This window comes from Moschus berezovskii, chromosome 8 (assembly GCF_049115385.1).
Source record: "Moschus berezovskii isolate FMDL1 chromosome 8, NW_MosBer_1.0, whole genome shotgun sequence".
Classification (NCBI taxonomy): Eukaryota; Metazoa; Chordata; class Mammalia; order Artiodactyla; family Moschidae; genus Moschus; species Moschus berezovskii.
This window is the reverse complement of record NC_142467.1, coordinates 79,686,471-79,703,432: the sequence shown is the minus strand read 5'-3', so window position 1 is coordinate 79,703,432 and position 16,962 is coordinate 79,686,471. Positions and strand designations below refer to the sequence as shown.

General features: G+C 37.2%; 1 protein-coding gene across 1 annotated transcript in view; it reads right to left on the bottom strand.

Annotated features, from left to right (window-relative positions):
* Window positions 1-8,027: 8,027 nt before the first annotated feature.
* PRR16 (proline rich 16) overlaps window positions 8,028-16,962 on the bottom strand; it is a 302,248-nt gene continuing 293,313 nt past the window's right edge. Inside the window, exon 3 of the transcript XR_016038058.1 lies at window positions 8,028-9,437. The gene's annotated coding sequence lies outside the window, so the exon portion shown is untranslated. The remainder of the gene's footprint in view (window positions 9,438-16,962) is intronic.

Sequence of the window (16,962 nt, the reverse complement as noted above, 5' to 3'; positions counted from 1 at the left end):
AATAAAGTCTGACACTGATTCCACTGTTTTTCCATTTCCCATGAAGTGATGGGACTGGATGCCATGATCTTTGTTTTCTGAATGTTGAGCTTCAAGCCAACCTTTTCACTCTCCTCTTTCACTTTCATCAAGAGGCTTTTGAGATCCTCTTCACTTTCTGCCATAAGGGTGGTGTCATCTGCATATCTGAGGTTATTGATATTTCTCCTGGCAATCTTCATTCCAGCTTGTGCTTCTTCCAGCCCAGCGTTCCTCATGATGTACCCTGCATAGAAGTTAAATAAGCAAGGTGACAATATACAACCTTGACATATTCCTTTTCCTATTTGGAACTAGTCTGTTGTTCCATGTCCAGTTCTAACTGTTGCTTCCTGACCTGCATACAGGTTTCTCAAGAGGCAGGTCAGGTGGTCTGGGATTCCCATCTCTTTCAGAATGTTCCACAGTTTATTGTGATCCACACAGTAAAAGGCTTTGGCATAGTCAATGAAGCAGAAATAGATGTTTTTCTGGAACTCTCTTGCTTTCTCCATGATCCAGCGGATGTTGGCAATTTGATCTCTGGTGCCTCTGCCTTTTCTAAAACCTGCTTGAACATCTGGGAGTTCACGGTTTACATACTGCTGAAGCCTGGCTTGGAGAATTTTGAGCATGACTTTACTAGCGTGTGAGATGAGTGCAATTGTGCAGTAGTTTGAGCATTCTTTGGCATTGCCTTTCTTTGGGATTAGAATGAAGACTGACCTCTTCCAGTCCTGTGGCCACTGCTGAGTTTTCCAAATCTGCTGGCATATTGAGTGCAGCACTTTCACAGCATCATCTTTCAAGACTTGAAATAGCTCAACTGGAATTCCATCACCTCCACTAGCTTTGTTAGTAGTGGTGCTTTCTAAGGCCCACTTGACTTCACATTCCAAGATGTCTGGCTCTAGGTCAGTGATCACGTTATCGTGACTATCTTGGTCGTGAAGATCTTTTTTGTACAGTTCTTCTGTGTATTCCTGCCACCTCTTCTTAATATCTTCTGCTCCTGTTAGGTCCATACCATTTCTGTCCTTTATCGAGCCCATCTTTGCATGAAATGTTCCCTTGGAATCTCTAATTTTCTTGAAGAGGTCTCTTGTTTTTCCTATTCTGTTGTTTTCCTCTATTTCTTTGCATTGATCACTGAGGAAGTCTTTCTTATCTCTCCTTGATATTCTTTGGAACTCTGCATTCAGATGCTTATATCTTTCCTTTTCTCCTTTGCTTTTCGCCTCTCTTCTTTTCACAGCTATTTGTAAGGCCTCCTCAGACAGCTATTTCGCTCTTTGACATTTCTTTTCCATGGGGATGGTCTTGGTCCCTGTCTCCTGTACAATGTCACGAACCTCCGTCCAGAGTTCATCAGGCACTCTATCAATCAGATCTAGTCCCTTAAATCTATTTCTCACTTCCACTGTATAATCATAAGGGATTTGATTGAGGTCATATCTGAATGGTCTAGTGGTTTTCCCTACTTTCTTCCATTTCAGTCTGAATTTGGCAATAAGGAGTTCATGATCTGAGCCACAGTCAGCTCCTGGTCTTGTTTTCGCTAACTGTATACAGCTTCTCCATCTTTGGCTGCAAAGAATATAATCAATCTGATTTCGGTGTTGACCATCTGGTGATGTCCATGTGTAGAGTCTTCTCTTGTGTTGTTGGAAGAGGGTGTTTGCTATGACCAGTGCATTCTCTTGACAAAACTCTATTAGCCTTTGCCCTGCTTCATTCTATGCTCCAAGGCCAAATTTGCCTGTTACTCCAGGTGTTTCTTGACTTCCTACTTTTGCATTCCAGTCCCTTATAATGAAAAGGACATCTTTTTTGGGTGTTAGTTCTAAAAGGTCTTGTAGGTCTTCATAGAACCGATTAACTTCGGCTTCTTCAGCATTACTGGTTGGGGCATAGGCCTGGATTACTGTAATATTGAATGGTTTACCTTGGAAACAAACAGAAATCATTCTGTCGTTTTTAAGATTGTATCCATGTACTGCATTTTGGACTCTTTTGTTTACCATGATGGCTACTCCATTTCTTCTAAGGGATTCCTGCCCACAGTGGTAGATATAATGGTCATCCGAGTTAAATTCACCCATTCCAGTCCATTTTAGCTCACTGATTTCTAGAATGTCTACATTCACTCTTGCCATCTCCTGTTTGACCACTTCCAATTTGCCTTGATTCATGGACCTAACATTCCAGGTTCCTATGCAATATTGCTCTTTACAGCACCGGACCTTTCTTCTATCACTGGTCACATCCACAACTGGGTATTTGTTTTGCTTTTGCTCCATCCCTTTATTCCTTCTAGAGTTAGTTCTCCACTGAGCTCCAGTAGCATACTGGGCACCTACTGACCTGGGGAATTCCTCATTCAGTATCCTATCATTTTGCCCTTTGTTACTGTTCATGGGGTTCTCAAAGCAAGTATACTGAAGTGGTTTGCCATTCCCTTCTCCAGTGGACCACATTCGGCTGTGGTCCATGTGATCAGATCGGCTAGTTTCCTGTGATTATGATTTCAATTTGTCTGCCCTCTGATGCCCCCTCGCAATACCTACCGTCCGATGCCAGCGCAGATGCGAGAGACGCCAGCTCCGGCGGCGAAGATGCGAAAGACGCCAGCCCCGGCGCAACGAACCACGCAAAGTGCCATGGCCGTGAGGAGCTACCCCACGCCTGAGGCCAGGGCCGGCGGCTGAGAGGAACTACCCCACGTCCAACAGGGTGTGGCTGCGCAGGCGCAGGAGGGCAGAGAGGAGCTACTCCGCGTTCAAGGTCAGGAGGGGCGGCCCCTCGTCCAAGGTAAGGTACAGCGGCTGCACTTTGCTGGAGGGACTGTGAAGAGATTTTCAACGACCAAGGTAAGAGAAACCCAAATAAGACGGTAGGAGAAGGGAAATGGCAACTCAATCCAATATTCTTGCCTGGAGAATTTCATGGACAGAAGAGCTTGGCAGGACAAGAGGAGTTTGGCATGGACAAAGGAGCAGGCAGTCCATGGAGTCACAAAGAACTGGACACGACTCAGAACCAGTGAAAAAACATCTCTTTAGCTATGCTCAAACCAAAAGAAGAAGAAAATCCTTTCTTAGAATCAGGATAAATTAATGAGTCCCACAAACTCTGGTGCCTATTAAGAAAAAAGATTTGAGACCTCAAATTCCAGTGTTCCATTTTTCCAAAAAACAACTGATAAAACACCCTAAGGTGTGCACAAATGAGGTACTGATTAATTGTACTAACCAACACATTAGAATACCACAACAATGAAGTGTAAAAATCTCCAAGAGTGCTCTTATATCATCTATAAATGCACAGTATCTTCTGGACCAGAATCACAATTAGTGCTATGAGATGTTCACAACAGGAGATGTATAGAGGTTTTTCCATATCATTACCAATCTTGGGTATATGTTTACAGAAAGGAATAGACATGAGTATAGTAGAATTCATAAAAATTAAGTGTTCACAGGATATGACTTGACCATGTTATTTTGCTCCTGGAGATGAGTGTAAAATTTTATTTCCTAAGTTTTGCATACAATTCAGTGTCTAATATCTCCAACATGTAGGGCTTCCATGGTGATCTAGTCGTTAAGAATCCACCTGCCAATGCAGAGGACATGGGTTCAATCTCTGGTCTGAGAGGATCCTACCTGCCTCTGAACAACTAGGTCCACAAGCCACAACTACTGAAGCCTAAGCACTTTAGAGCCTGTACCCCACAAGGGAAGGTACCGCAAGGAGAAGTCTGAGAATCAAAATAAAGAGTAGATGCCACTCACCACAAGAGAATGCCCGTGCTCAGCAAAGACCCAGCACAGCCAAAAATGAAATAAATAAATACATTAAAAAAAAAAATAAAACAAAATATCCAACACTCAATTCACGGCATGATGAATTGGTACATTTCTAACGTCTTGTGGCAGAATTAGACAATTGTATACACTGTCATTCATTCTCCCCAGCCTCTGTAATGTCCCATTACCAAGTTTAAGGTGGCAATATGCCCACCCAAGGGACTACATTCCTTACCTCCTTATGCTGGTGTGGCCAGTTGGAACAAGAACACATATACCAAAATATTGTGTGAATATATTTTAGCAAGTTTCCTTAAGGAGGAAGTGAGCTTTTTCTTAATCACACTGGTTTGCTTTCAACATACTTCAACCCATTGTTCTATTGTGCAACTGTATGTGTTTTATTTTGTTTGGGAGTAGAAACAAAACCTTTGTATGGCAGGGAAGGAGTGGGATCAGCTTTAGTCTTTTCAGGAATTAAACCCACATTTGTTACAGCAGATACATATGCTATTGCTTCTATATACTTTCTATTTTTACCTTTCATGATGTTTGTTTTCTGCTTTACTAGGTAAGATCTGGCTTTGATTTCACCAGTTTTCCCTGTGCTACCCTTTGCTCCAAGCTTATTGTTTTCAGGTGGTCTGACATCCTATTTTCATGCCCCTTTTCACTGCTTTGCCCATGATTTTGCCCCCTTTACCAATTTAGTCACCCTTCAGATCTTATTCCTAGGTTTACTTCCCTCACTGAGTAAGATCCACTGGATACATGGTCTGGACATATTGCATACCTTTCTGCATAGAACTTAGTATAGTTGTACTTTTTTTTTGTTAACTGGTGAAATTACAAGTTCAATGTATTTCTCTCCAACTAGATTTTAAATTCCATTAAAATATCACCTGCATCTTTTTTGGTAATCTGTTTTTTCCTAGTGCTCAACACAATTCATGTTCCAGAGTGAGCACTTAGTAAATAAAGTTCTTATCCGTGTTAATAAATCTGATAATTACATGAAGTGGGGCCAGCAAGGAGATAGGTGCATGCAAATATAAAACACCTGTACTCTAAAAGCAACTGCAAGGAAGCAGAGATTACCCACACTGACAGTCTCAACTCTAAAAGTACGTATAAGTTGTACTTTTCAAAGGAACTGAAGATTGTTTAATAGATTTTGCAAAATTAATACTGAATTGTGAAGACAGCAAAGCTACCCTCTTGAAGAGGATGAAAGAAGATCCAGTGATGGACAAGTGAAATTACTTGGAAAGTAAACCTAACAAGTTGAAGAGAATAAATAAATTCAAGGAAAATTTTGGACTTTTTTTCTGGTCTGTGCCCCATCTTCCCTAGCCTCATTCCCTTTATAAATTACTACCAGTTATCCTTCTAAATAGCACTCCTGGTTATGTCACATCTTTGTAAAATCTTTTAGAGGTTCTCCATGGACCACAGCAGATATATCACTGTGTACTGTTGAGAATACTCACAAAATGAAGAACTGTAACTTTTATCATTCATTCTTAATTGATTTTATTGTTAGATGTTCGGAGAGTAGCTTTCTATTTACAGTTTTAAATAATTCACAGCTCAAAGCAATCAGCATGGATTTTAAAAGACTTTGAAAGAGTCCAGGTATCTATACTTTAGTGCCTCACATCCCACAAGAACTGGCAATCTGATTCTTATTATTATTATTCTGGATTATTCTGGATTATTCTCATGTACAATGTCTTCATTTCCGGGAGTTGAAATCATGCGTGACAAACTAATTTTCTTCATTATGTTACAGGATACTCTAAGTACTACCAAGAGAGATTGCAGAGTAAATCAATTTAAGTGTGAAGAACAATATAATGAAAATTTAGTTTCAGATCATACTTTGGGAATAAACCTAAATACCTACTCTTTTAATTGTTAAACATAATTTGTTTGTGGTTGTTGGGGGTTCCAGTACAGTAAGATGGTGATGCAGGAGTCCCAGGAGGCTCTTGGACTCATCTCTTTTCACAAACACACCGAATCTGTAGCTACATACTGAACAACTTCCTCTGAAGAAAAGCTAAAAACAAAGCAACTCATTTGCATAGACTAAGAAGAGAAAGCCCACAGTGAAGGTGATGGGAGAGGGCAGAACACAATCTCACCATAAACGCCACCCATAGAGCAGAGACCCACAATCTAGAGGGAACTCAACCAGGAGCTTTTCTCCCTGTGGAACAAAGGGTTTGAACCCCACATTGAACTCCTCAATGTTTAAGACCTGCAGCTGAGAAATGAGGCCCCAAAACATCTAACTTTAAAAACCCACCTCCACAAGACTACTGCAAACTGAGGAACGCTTTTAAATGGCTCATTTGACTCACCTGACCAAGGGTTCAATGCACAGGCTACCAACCCAGAAACTTCAGTTTAAGTGAACAAGACTCCAGTCTTTCTTGCTAATCTTAAAGCATCAGCCTGAGGGGTAGGCATCTAACTGAATTCACATCCAGGGATCTGCTGGCTGGTGGTACTGCCTTTAACAGTTCCTCTTCCTTGCTCTGTTGCTCTGTCTAGCAGGCACTATCTTTTTTTTTTCCTTAAGCATTGTTTTCTGGGTCCCCTCCAACATTCTGCTTTGGTGTTTTTTCCCCAGCTGGAGCCACTTATATGCTCTGCCCCCTGCCTCCTTTTACCTATAGCAGACACCATCTTTTTTTTTAATTCTAAGTTTTTTTCTTTTTGTTTTTTCACCATGGTGCCTTCTACACTCTCTCTATGCCTTCCTCCCAAACATAAATATCTCTCAGAGGGGAGTTTAACACACATCTAGTGCCCCCGGTTTGGGGAGGGGTGGGTGGGCTGCTGCTCAGGGGACATCCCTTAATTGCTTGTCTTTGGAGGCCAGGGGGATATATGATCCTGGGCTCAACCAGAGAACCATTTCTTGGCCAACTACCACCCTCTGGGCACTGCAGAGAGACCAGAATGAAAGACCAGTCTTTCTGAGGAAAAGGCCTACTTATCTCTCCTGGAGCTTTGACTTGAGGGGCAGGCTTCCTGGTCCAAAGCACACCTTGCTGCCTAGGAAGGGCCTGGGGTGGGTCTGTAGGAAGACAATTACACAGGCAGTCTTTGTGCTCTCCCTCTGCCTTGCTCCAGCTCCCTTGTGTGTCCCCTAAAGGAACTTATCTCCTTGTCCAACAACCCAAGTTTTGGGCCTGGTACCAGAGAATACTTCTACATTGCCTTGGCTCTGGTGGCCAATGGGGCTTATGCTTGTGGGTCCCATGGGATTTTAATCAAGGGAAAAAGAGTTCTTAAAGGGCTACCACCCCCAGGGCACAGCAAAAGACAACAGAAACAGATCAGTCTTTCTATGAAAGGACTCTGTTCATTTACTAACAGGTTTTCTGAGAGTCTCTCACAAAATACTCATCTAAGGGTTGAGTGTAATCCTTTCCAAAGAACTCAGAGGACTGGTGCTATGTCTTCCATTCTCCAGAGCATCACAGACATATCCATAGTTAATAATACTCTACTGCATATTTAAAAGTAGCTAGGAGAAGGGGTCTTGCAAGTTCCCACCACAAGAAATAAAGTGTGTAACTATGTGTGCTGATAGATGTTACCTAGACTTATTGCAGTAATCATTTTGCAATATACACAGATATAAAATCATTATATTGTATACCTGAAATTAACATAATTTTATCAATTATATTCCAATTTTTAAAAAATGAATGATTTGTGGGAGCTGCACACTACTTACTGGTGATAGCAATGATCATAAATACAGGCTCCAGCTGATGAGTTGCAAGTAAGGATGAGAACTTTGTGGGCACTCAATAATCCCTTGTTGATGAGAACACTATTTTTGTTCCAGTATAATTGCCTAGTCATTTTTACATACAATGATGGAAGTTCTCAGTAGACCTCTGAGTAGGACTGAGGACTCATTAGATATGATTAATGGCATATATATATATATATATATATATATATAAATTATCTTCTTTTAGAACAGAATTTCAAGAAGACAATATAGTGAACATCCTTATTGATAAAATAATTATTTTTGTTTCTTTTCCAGCAATGTCCTCAGTATTTTAAAACTAACTTCAGATAGCATAACTAGAAATATTGAAAACCCTTGACAAGAAAGTTCTGATGAAAAATATATCAATTCTTCTTCAGAGTTTAGGGAATAGAAAACATAATTTTATACCACAAAATATTTAAAATTTTAGTATTTCATAACTTCTGAATTTGTATGACAAAAGCTTGCCTATGACCAAAGAAAATTTATCTTCCAGGTAATGAAAAGCAAATCGAATGAGCAACTACGAATAATACAAACAACACATTTATTTAGAAAAATAAACTGAAAATGCTGTTTGTCAATTACATTTCTCCATGAGGCATAGATAAATGGCTATAAAAATCTTTTATATGTCAAATACAAATTACAAATGATGTTGTTAAGCAAGAGAACAAATAGATGTTCAACACAGATGTTTAGTGTACAGTTCACTGTATTTGACTTCTTCGCTGTTAATGATATAAAATGATCCTCACTTAAAAAAAAAAAAGAAAAACAATTTTTTGATCCCTTTTTCATTCATTCAACCACCCTGATGCTTTTTCATTATTATTCTGTAGTTGTTCTTTAATCTGAGACAAGTCTATTTTTTTATAACTGATATTTTTAATAGAAGAAAGAGAAATCAATGCCTGGAGAATTCTTACATGTTTCCTTTTTGGACTCCTGCAAGAAACTGTTTGTTGTGGTCTCAAAACTCATGCGACCATCTGTGCAAATAACAGCACACATCATTACCCTGAATGGAAGTGACAGTGCAAATAGTAGAAGTGCATTGAGAAGTAATCAGTAAGAACTGACCTCCCCTCTCTCAACCAGTATGGAGTGAAGGATTGAATGCAGAAACATTTCAAGCAATTGACAACAACACTCTTACACCATTATGGCTTTGAAGGTGAACACAAGATGACAAATGTCCTCTCTCTTTGCAAACAGCAACATTCTGTCCTTATACTGTCCATTGTGGCAATATTCCTCCGTTCAATCTTTGTTGTTGTATGTTTTTGTTTTGTTTACATATCTTGAAATGCTGAGTAGTTCTAGCTATAGACACCTATTTCTATACTTTCACCTTCCCAAATGATACATCCATTTATAATTTACTGGCTTAATTACTAAATATAAATTTTGGGAGGTTCACATCTGGGGATAATTTCAATGATAAAGTGAGATGAATTTTGTTTGTTTGCTTTTTGGTTTTTTGTAGGCTTGCTTATTTAGTCTTTTCTGTTTCTTTTTCTTTTTATCTTCTTGGTAATTTCTGAGTGAAGACATTTAAGGCTGTGGCTTTTTTTTTGCCCCCAGGGCTCTGCTCATAGCTGTCAGACTAGAGGCAGATAGTTTTAAGCAGACCATATCAGTGATCATTTGTGCTCCAAGTTGAGGGGTTTGATGCTCCAAGATGGACAGTTTCCTGGTTATTTCAAAATTAGATCTGGCCTCAAGAAGTCATAATGATGAATCTGAAGTGAGAAAAATGAACTGACATGCCTCCAAATAAAGGTGTTCCTTCCAACCTGAAGGAGCTGTCAGAAAAAAGAAAACAAAAGACAAAATATCAGTTTAAATAGCAAGTATAGTTTAATAAAGCATAAAGAATTATTTAAAATGAAGAAATAATTTGTTAGTAGTATGCAATTTAAAGTTCTTTGAATTATTAAGGATTTTACTTTAAAAGTATAATCACATTTTGAACATATATTCCATTTAAATTTTATATATAAAAATAATATTTGATAACAGCCATCAAAATTTAGTAGCAGCATGTTTATATTTCAATTAAAAGATCTTCTCTCACCTCTGACAGTTTTTAAAACTTATGATAAATTTGTCCATTTGTACCAAGTTCTCAAAATAGTTCATAAATTTTAAGACAATAAACTTTTCAACATGAATCACCCTCAAAAAAGAGTTAATCAATAAATCAGACCTATTAAGGTAGAGCCTTCATTTTCAGTAACCAAACAGTATTTTCAAAACATTTTGCCTAATTTAATGTTTTATTGCAATTTATATAGTCTAAATATATTATCAAACTGCCAAAAATACCCTTTTTCATGATATATCACAACTGCCCAAGAACGAGCCTTTCTTTAGAATCTATGGTATTTTCAAATTAGCAGCTTAAAATAAATTATATCCACATTTGTAGTTAGTGAATAAATTTTTCTGAAAACACTGGAAAATGAAACCTAGATATAATTTTCACCCTGCCCTCCTGATATCAAACAGGCTTAGCACCACTAATGTTGAGCAAGTATGGTCTTCTCTTTACGTTATGATGTAATAGAGAATATTTCTGCAAAAATTTATTATAATAGATCCCAAAAGTTATTAAAATAAATCTTGTGCCATAATTGAATAGCAAATTATTAGAAATCTCAGAGACACGGAGTAATGGTTTTAAGTGTATTTTTAATCACTTAAATCCATCTGAGAACCCCCTGTTTTAAACCTTTTCATTTGAGGCAGGTGAGGCCCAAGTTCAAGATATTTTCTCCAATACACAGACATACATATAGACAACAGCATAAATCTTTTAGTCCTTCTGTGAGAGACCCTTAATCTTTACCATTCTATTGGATGAATTAGAATTATTTTCATTTTTACTCTCAACTACCAAGATATGGGGCTTCCCTGGTGGCTCAGAGGTTAAAGTGTCTGCCTGCAATGCGGGGGACCTGGGTTCGATCCCTGGGTCTGGAAGAACCCCTGGAGAAGGAAATGGCAACCCACTCTAGTATTCTTTCCTGGAGAATCCCATGGACAGAGGAGCCTGGTGGGCTACAGTCCATGGGGTCGCAAAGAGTCGGACACGACTGAGCAACCTCACTTTCACTTTCACCAAGATATAGTCCCACAATGAAATACTTTAAATAATCAAAATGAACAAAATAGTGCTCTCACTCAACTCTAAGATTAAAACTAAAGAAGTCACCCAACATAATTAGTAAATGTGTGTTGAGGGCTTAATCTGGCTCATCATTAAAGATGTTTTATGAAAGAGAAGTCATAGAAGACAAGCTTTTGCCGTGTAGTTGTTTAAGATGATGCGAAACTACCAGTACAGAGTGGAGAAGGGTGTACAGAACTGGCCTAACCTGTACTCAGTGCAGCATGGCTTGTATCTGCCTGTGTCATTTTTGTATCACCTAGAAATATAAATTTCCTTTATATGTTTTTCTTTTGCTTATTTAGAGGAAATTGGCATTCAAACAATTACTAATGTATTGACAACAGTTCTACAATAATTAAACTTTCAGTTTTACTATTAAAAGTATGCAAAATACACAAAGGTGACTTTCCACAAATATATAGGAACATAATTCATGTACTTGGGACCAAGACAAAAGTCAATGTACCAATTATATTTTCATAGCTCTGTGATATAGAACTCCTTAGCAGGCTACATCATTATTTATTACAGCTTATTGAAACTGGTAAAACAATCTATTATTCATTCTAAAATATGTATTCATCATCCATTGTATATCAAATATGCTCTAGGAATCAGAAATTCAAAAATGGAATCTCCTGCCCTCAAAGAGATTAGTACCAGAAGGTAATAGTCATAGTAAAAGAAAAGTTGTGCCATAAAATATATTTAAAATAACGAATGGGAGCAAGGGAGTAGAAGTCTACAGAAAAAGGCATTTGAACTGAGACGTGATGGATGGGTTGGAATTTGCAAAAGTGATACATTGCTATTTATTACAAAATGTAAATATTTCAAATGGAGAAAACTGCATGGGCAAAGGTGCAGAAGCAGGGGAGAGTGTGGTACCTTTAATATTGTATAGCATAGAAGTGGAGGGAGAAAATGTGAGGCTAGCAGGAGCCAAAAATGTTCTTTTATTCTATGTGAAAATATTTAGATTTTTATCTTAAATATAATAGGAAAGACTGATTAATTCTGATGAGAAGAGTGTCTCGAGGAAATGTGGAAAGTACAGGGCAAGGGAAGAGGGGATGCATATGGCAGACATTTACAGAAAAGCAATGTGAAAGCCATCGGCTGAAAGCAATAACTAATAATTCCTGTTGCAGATGCTTTTTTAGTGGCAAACTGAAGAGAGAAAAATAACTCATTCTTTCTTACTTCACTGAGACAGGGTTTCATTCATTTTCTACCTATTTACAATAAGAGCAAACATTATTTATGAAACTTTCCTTGTACTACCAAGTTTTTCATGGAAGCAGATACTGCCTCTGAGCCCTAAGTGATCATACATTTAAAGTAGAGAATAAAATCTTCTATTCAATAACTAGTACATGTCTAAGTCCTCGATTAGATTCTAAGATTGGGTATTAAGGAATACATTGAAGTCTTGCTGAGTTTTGAAGATGCATTGCCAATATCCAGGCCTTTCACTGTATGGTATTAGATATCAATTCAATCTGTTAATCTCAGACTCAAATATTTTCTCCCACTAAAGAAAACCCCAAATAACATTTCGTGTATAATTTCCCAATTAAAAATTTTCATTAATTTTCATTATTACAGGTCTTAAAATACAAACATTTTTAAATCTCAGCATTCTCTTTTTTTTATGTTTGCTTCAAATATGGAAACATGTAATACACCATTACAATTACACAAGTTAAATAAGTTTACTCAGCATTGAAATATGAAACATAAATAACATATACCAAAATCTTGTATAATCAATAAGTTGAAGTGCTCATGGAAATGCGTTCTGACCCATTCTTCAGATTGGTGGGTTAATTGCTTCATTCTTTTTAAAATTTTTAGGCTTTGAGTCATTAAATGTCAAGTAACTTTGTGTAAGTAGCATCTTAAGTGACTGAGAACATTTCTATACAGCAAGGACAAGATTTTAAAATATCAACAACAGCAAATAATGTTAAGAAAAAATTGAAAATATTACAAACATGTTGTCCAAACAGAAGTCTCATGATTCAATATCTATGTGAACTTTGTTGTAATTTTTATGATTCTTTCCTTTAAATTTCTTAAATATAAATACATAAATTTTATATAAATATGTACTGTTCTAAAATATATTTTATAAAATAAATAAGCATTTATATATAAATATATATTGCATACACATGCAGATGACACCACCCTTATGGCAGAAAGTGAAGAGGAGCTCAAAAGCCTCTTGATGAAAGTGAAAGAGGAGAGTGAAAAGTTTGGCTTGAAGCTCAACATTCAGAAAACAAAGATCATGGCATCTGGTCCCATCACTTCATGGGAAATAGATGGGGAAACAGTGTCAGACTTTATTTTTGGGGGCTCCAAAATCACTGTGGATGCTGATTGCAGCCAGGAAATTAAAAGACGCTTACTCCTTGGAAGGAAAGTTATGACCAACCTAGATAGCATATTAAAAAGCAGAGATATTACTTTGCCAACAAAGGTCCATCTAGTCAAGGCTATGGTTTTTCCCATGGTCATGTATGGATGTGAGAGTTGGACTGTGAAGAAAGCTGATTGCTGAAGAATTGATGCTTTTGAACTGTGGTGTTGGAGAAGACTCTTGAGAGTCCCTTGGACTGCAAGGAGATCCAACCAGTCCATTCTAAAGGAGATCAATCTGGGTGTTCATTGGAAGGACTGATGCTAAAGCTGAAATTCCAATACTTTGGCCACCTCATGTGTCGAGTTGACTCACTGGAAAAGAGTTTGATGCTGGGAGGAGACGGGGACGACAGAGAATGAGAGGGCTGGATGGCATCACCGACTTGATGGACATGAGTTTGAGTGAACTCCGGGAGTTGGTGATGGACAGGGAGGCCTGGCGTGCTGTGATTCATGGGGTCACAAAGAGTCAGACACGACTGAGCAACTGAACTGAACTGAACTGAATAATTTAAAATATTTTAAACTGTGGGATAATGTGTCATGTTTCATGAGTCTGCTTAATTTTAAGAAGTAGTAACTATGAAGAGATCAAAGTCATTTCAATAAAATCTGTCTTATTTCCCCCAAACTGTTAAACTAATAGCAGCAAGATAAAGTCAAATAAAAATGTATGAAGTACCTATTCTAAGGCAGATATTAGGCCAAACATGGAAAATGTGAGGATAAAAACTTAGATTTCTCTTGTATCTAAACACAGAGCTAAATACTTTCACATATTATTTAATCATTATATCAAGCTATGAAATAGATATTGGTGGTTTAGTCACTAAGTCACAACTCCATGGACTGTAGCATGCCAGGCTCCTCTGCTCATGGAATTCTCTAGGTAAGAATACTGGAGTGGGTTGACATTTCCTTCTCCAAGGGATCTTCTGGACCCAGGGATTGAACCCTTATCTCCTGCATTGCAGGCAGATTCTTTACTGATGATTCAGCAGGGAAGCCCCTAATGAAGGAGATGTTCTAACTAATTTCCAAGTATGGACATTCTGGCTCTGGTGAGACTAAATCAAGGTCAGCACTACAACCTGAAGCCAAATTCACTATCCCCACGCCATTTGGCACTATTACTATAGGGACGAGTATATGTAACAAAGAGTAGAATCCACATAGACTGAAATATTTGCTATCTGACCCTTTATAGAAAAAGTTTGTCCATCCTGGTTGAATCTATCTAACTTGTTTGTTGTAGTATTACTTATGAATCTAACTTCATATTTTCCAAATGGATTGCCAACTATTCTAACTATGGTTACTGAATTATCTAAATCTAGTATTTTGACATGCTATTGTTATCAAACAATTCACATACATACATGATGTTATTTCTGGACACTATTCATCTCCATTATACATTTCAGATTCAGATGTCTTTTTCTTTCGGCAAAATTTTAAAATTTCATGGGTCAGCATGGGATTTATAAACTAATTGGGCAGAATTGACATCTTTATTACAATATTAAAGTATTAATATGAGAAATGTATTAGATCATCACAACTATTTAGACTTCCATTTTAGGTTGTTCAGTACTATTTTCTTCATAGGCATCTTTAACATTTCTTGTTAAATTTATTCCTAGATAGTATATAGCTATTGTTTCTATTTTGATAGAATATCTTAAATCATATTTTGTGTTAATTATTGGTATAGAAGACTATGTTGAATTTTAAAATATCCTTATATCTAGCTAATTTAATTACTTTCTCTTATTGGTACTAATATGTGAAGTGAAGTGAAGTGAAAGTCACTGTCATTTCCAACTCTTTGCAACCCCATGGACTATACAGTCCATGGAATTCTCCAGGCCAGGATACTGGAGTGGGTAGCAGTTCCTTTCTCCGGGAGATCTTCTCAACCCAGAAATGGAACCCAGGTATCCCATATTACAGTTGGACTCTTCCAGCTGAGCCACAAGGGAAGCTAATAGATTTTTACCAATTTTCTTGGATTATCAAGATAAGTAATCATATCATATATAAATACTGAGTTTCATCTTTTTTTCAAAGTTTAGACCTGTGGTTTTTGTCTTTTATCATTTGTTTAATGTCTCTAGTAAAATGTTAAAACAGTGTCAGTGATAGAAGTGGTTCATAAATTTTTTTTATTATTATGACTATGATATGGGAAAGTCTTGACTGATTTTTGTTTTCTTCTCTTGTTATCGTTTTTTTAAATGTTTCTTGAGGCTTTTGGTTACTTATATTTTTTCTATAAAATTAACTGTTCTACCTACACTGAAACATAGAAATCCTTTAAGTGCTTTTCCTTCTGATTCCTAAAGTTCCTCATTTAATTTTTTCTTCCTCATCTTTATTCTCATGATAGACTGAGTAGTTGTGTCCCTCCAAAAATTCATACATTGAAACCTAATCCTCAATCTGATGTCATTCGGAGGTGTGGCCTTTTGGAGGTGACTAAGTAATGAAGACAGAACACTCATGAATGGGATTAGTACTTTTATAGAGAAGATGACAAACAGCTCTCACCCATTCTGTCATTTAAGAAGTACAGGGAGAAGTAGTAACCAGGAATTGGGCTTTCACTAGACTCTGAACCTTCAGGTGCCTTGATCTTGGATTTCCTGGCCTCCAGTTGTAAGGAATAAATGTTTGTTGTTTAGGCCACCCAGTCTAGTATTTTTGTTAACACCAGCCCTAACAAATTTAAACATTTGGCAAAAAGAACTATTTGACATTCTTTTCAAAATAAAACAAATTATTTTTAATAAAATCTTCTTTTATAGTTTGATAATTTTTGTTAATTTTGTTTTTATCTTTATTAGTTTTTCTTATCTACCTTTCTTGAGAACATTTTATTATTCTTTTTTCAGTTTTCTGAGTTAAACTATAGCTGTCATTTTGAATTTTATTGCATTGTAAGTCAGAGAATAAGGCCTGTTTGGTAATTCAAATTCCCAATATTTGTGTTTTCTAATATGAATGGAAGGATGGCAAAATATTTTCTCCTTCTTTATGAAAAGAAATATGACCTTGAGTTAACGTTATAGCTTGGTTTCCATGGAAACCTAATACTGGTAGAATGTCAGCTGTATTATCAGACTACATTGCTTATCATAAAAATAGGCCCTGATTTGTAAACTGAATCTGGTCTGGGGGAACTGTTCATTTCAGTATAAATTGCTTGTGGAATTTCTTGAGTGAGGTACATTTTTGTAACTGGTGATTTTTTTTTGCTAATGGGCTATTATAAAAGATACCTATTCCTATTTGGGACATGGGAAATGTTAGAGTAGGTCTCATACTTACCCATGATCTCATATTTATACCTGAGCTGTCATTTCACAGTGCTGGAGAAAGACTTTAGCCCTAGATACTTGTGGGAACTGTCATGTTAAAGAATCACCTGATTGTGCCCAACTGATTCACTTTGTTTATTGCATTATATCCTTCTAATGGAACCATATTCAAGTGTGGCTTATTAGGGTCATGTGAGACTGACTGTCCAGTTGAGCCTAAAATCAGCAGTGGGTTTTATACACATGAAGGTTCTTTTTCATCCATGCATTTATAAAAATATAATTGGCTTCTATATTCTGTGATGTGTAGAAGGCTAAGCATAGTCAGGAGAAGGCGTAAGGAAAAACTGTGTACCCCCTGCATCTTGTCCTATAGTCTGAAGATGTAACTAACACCAGAGTCCC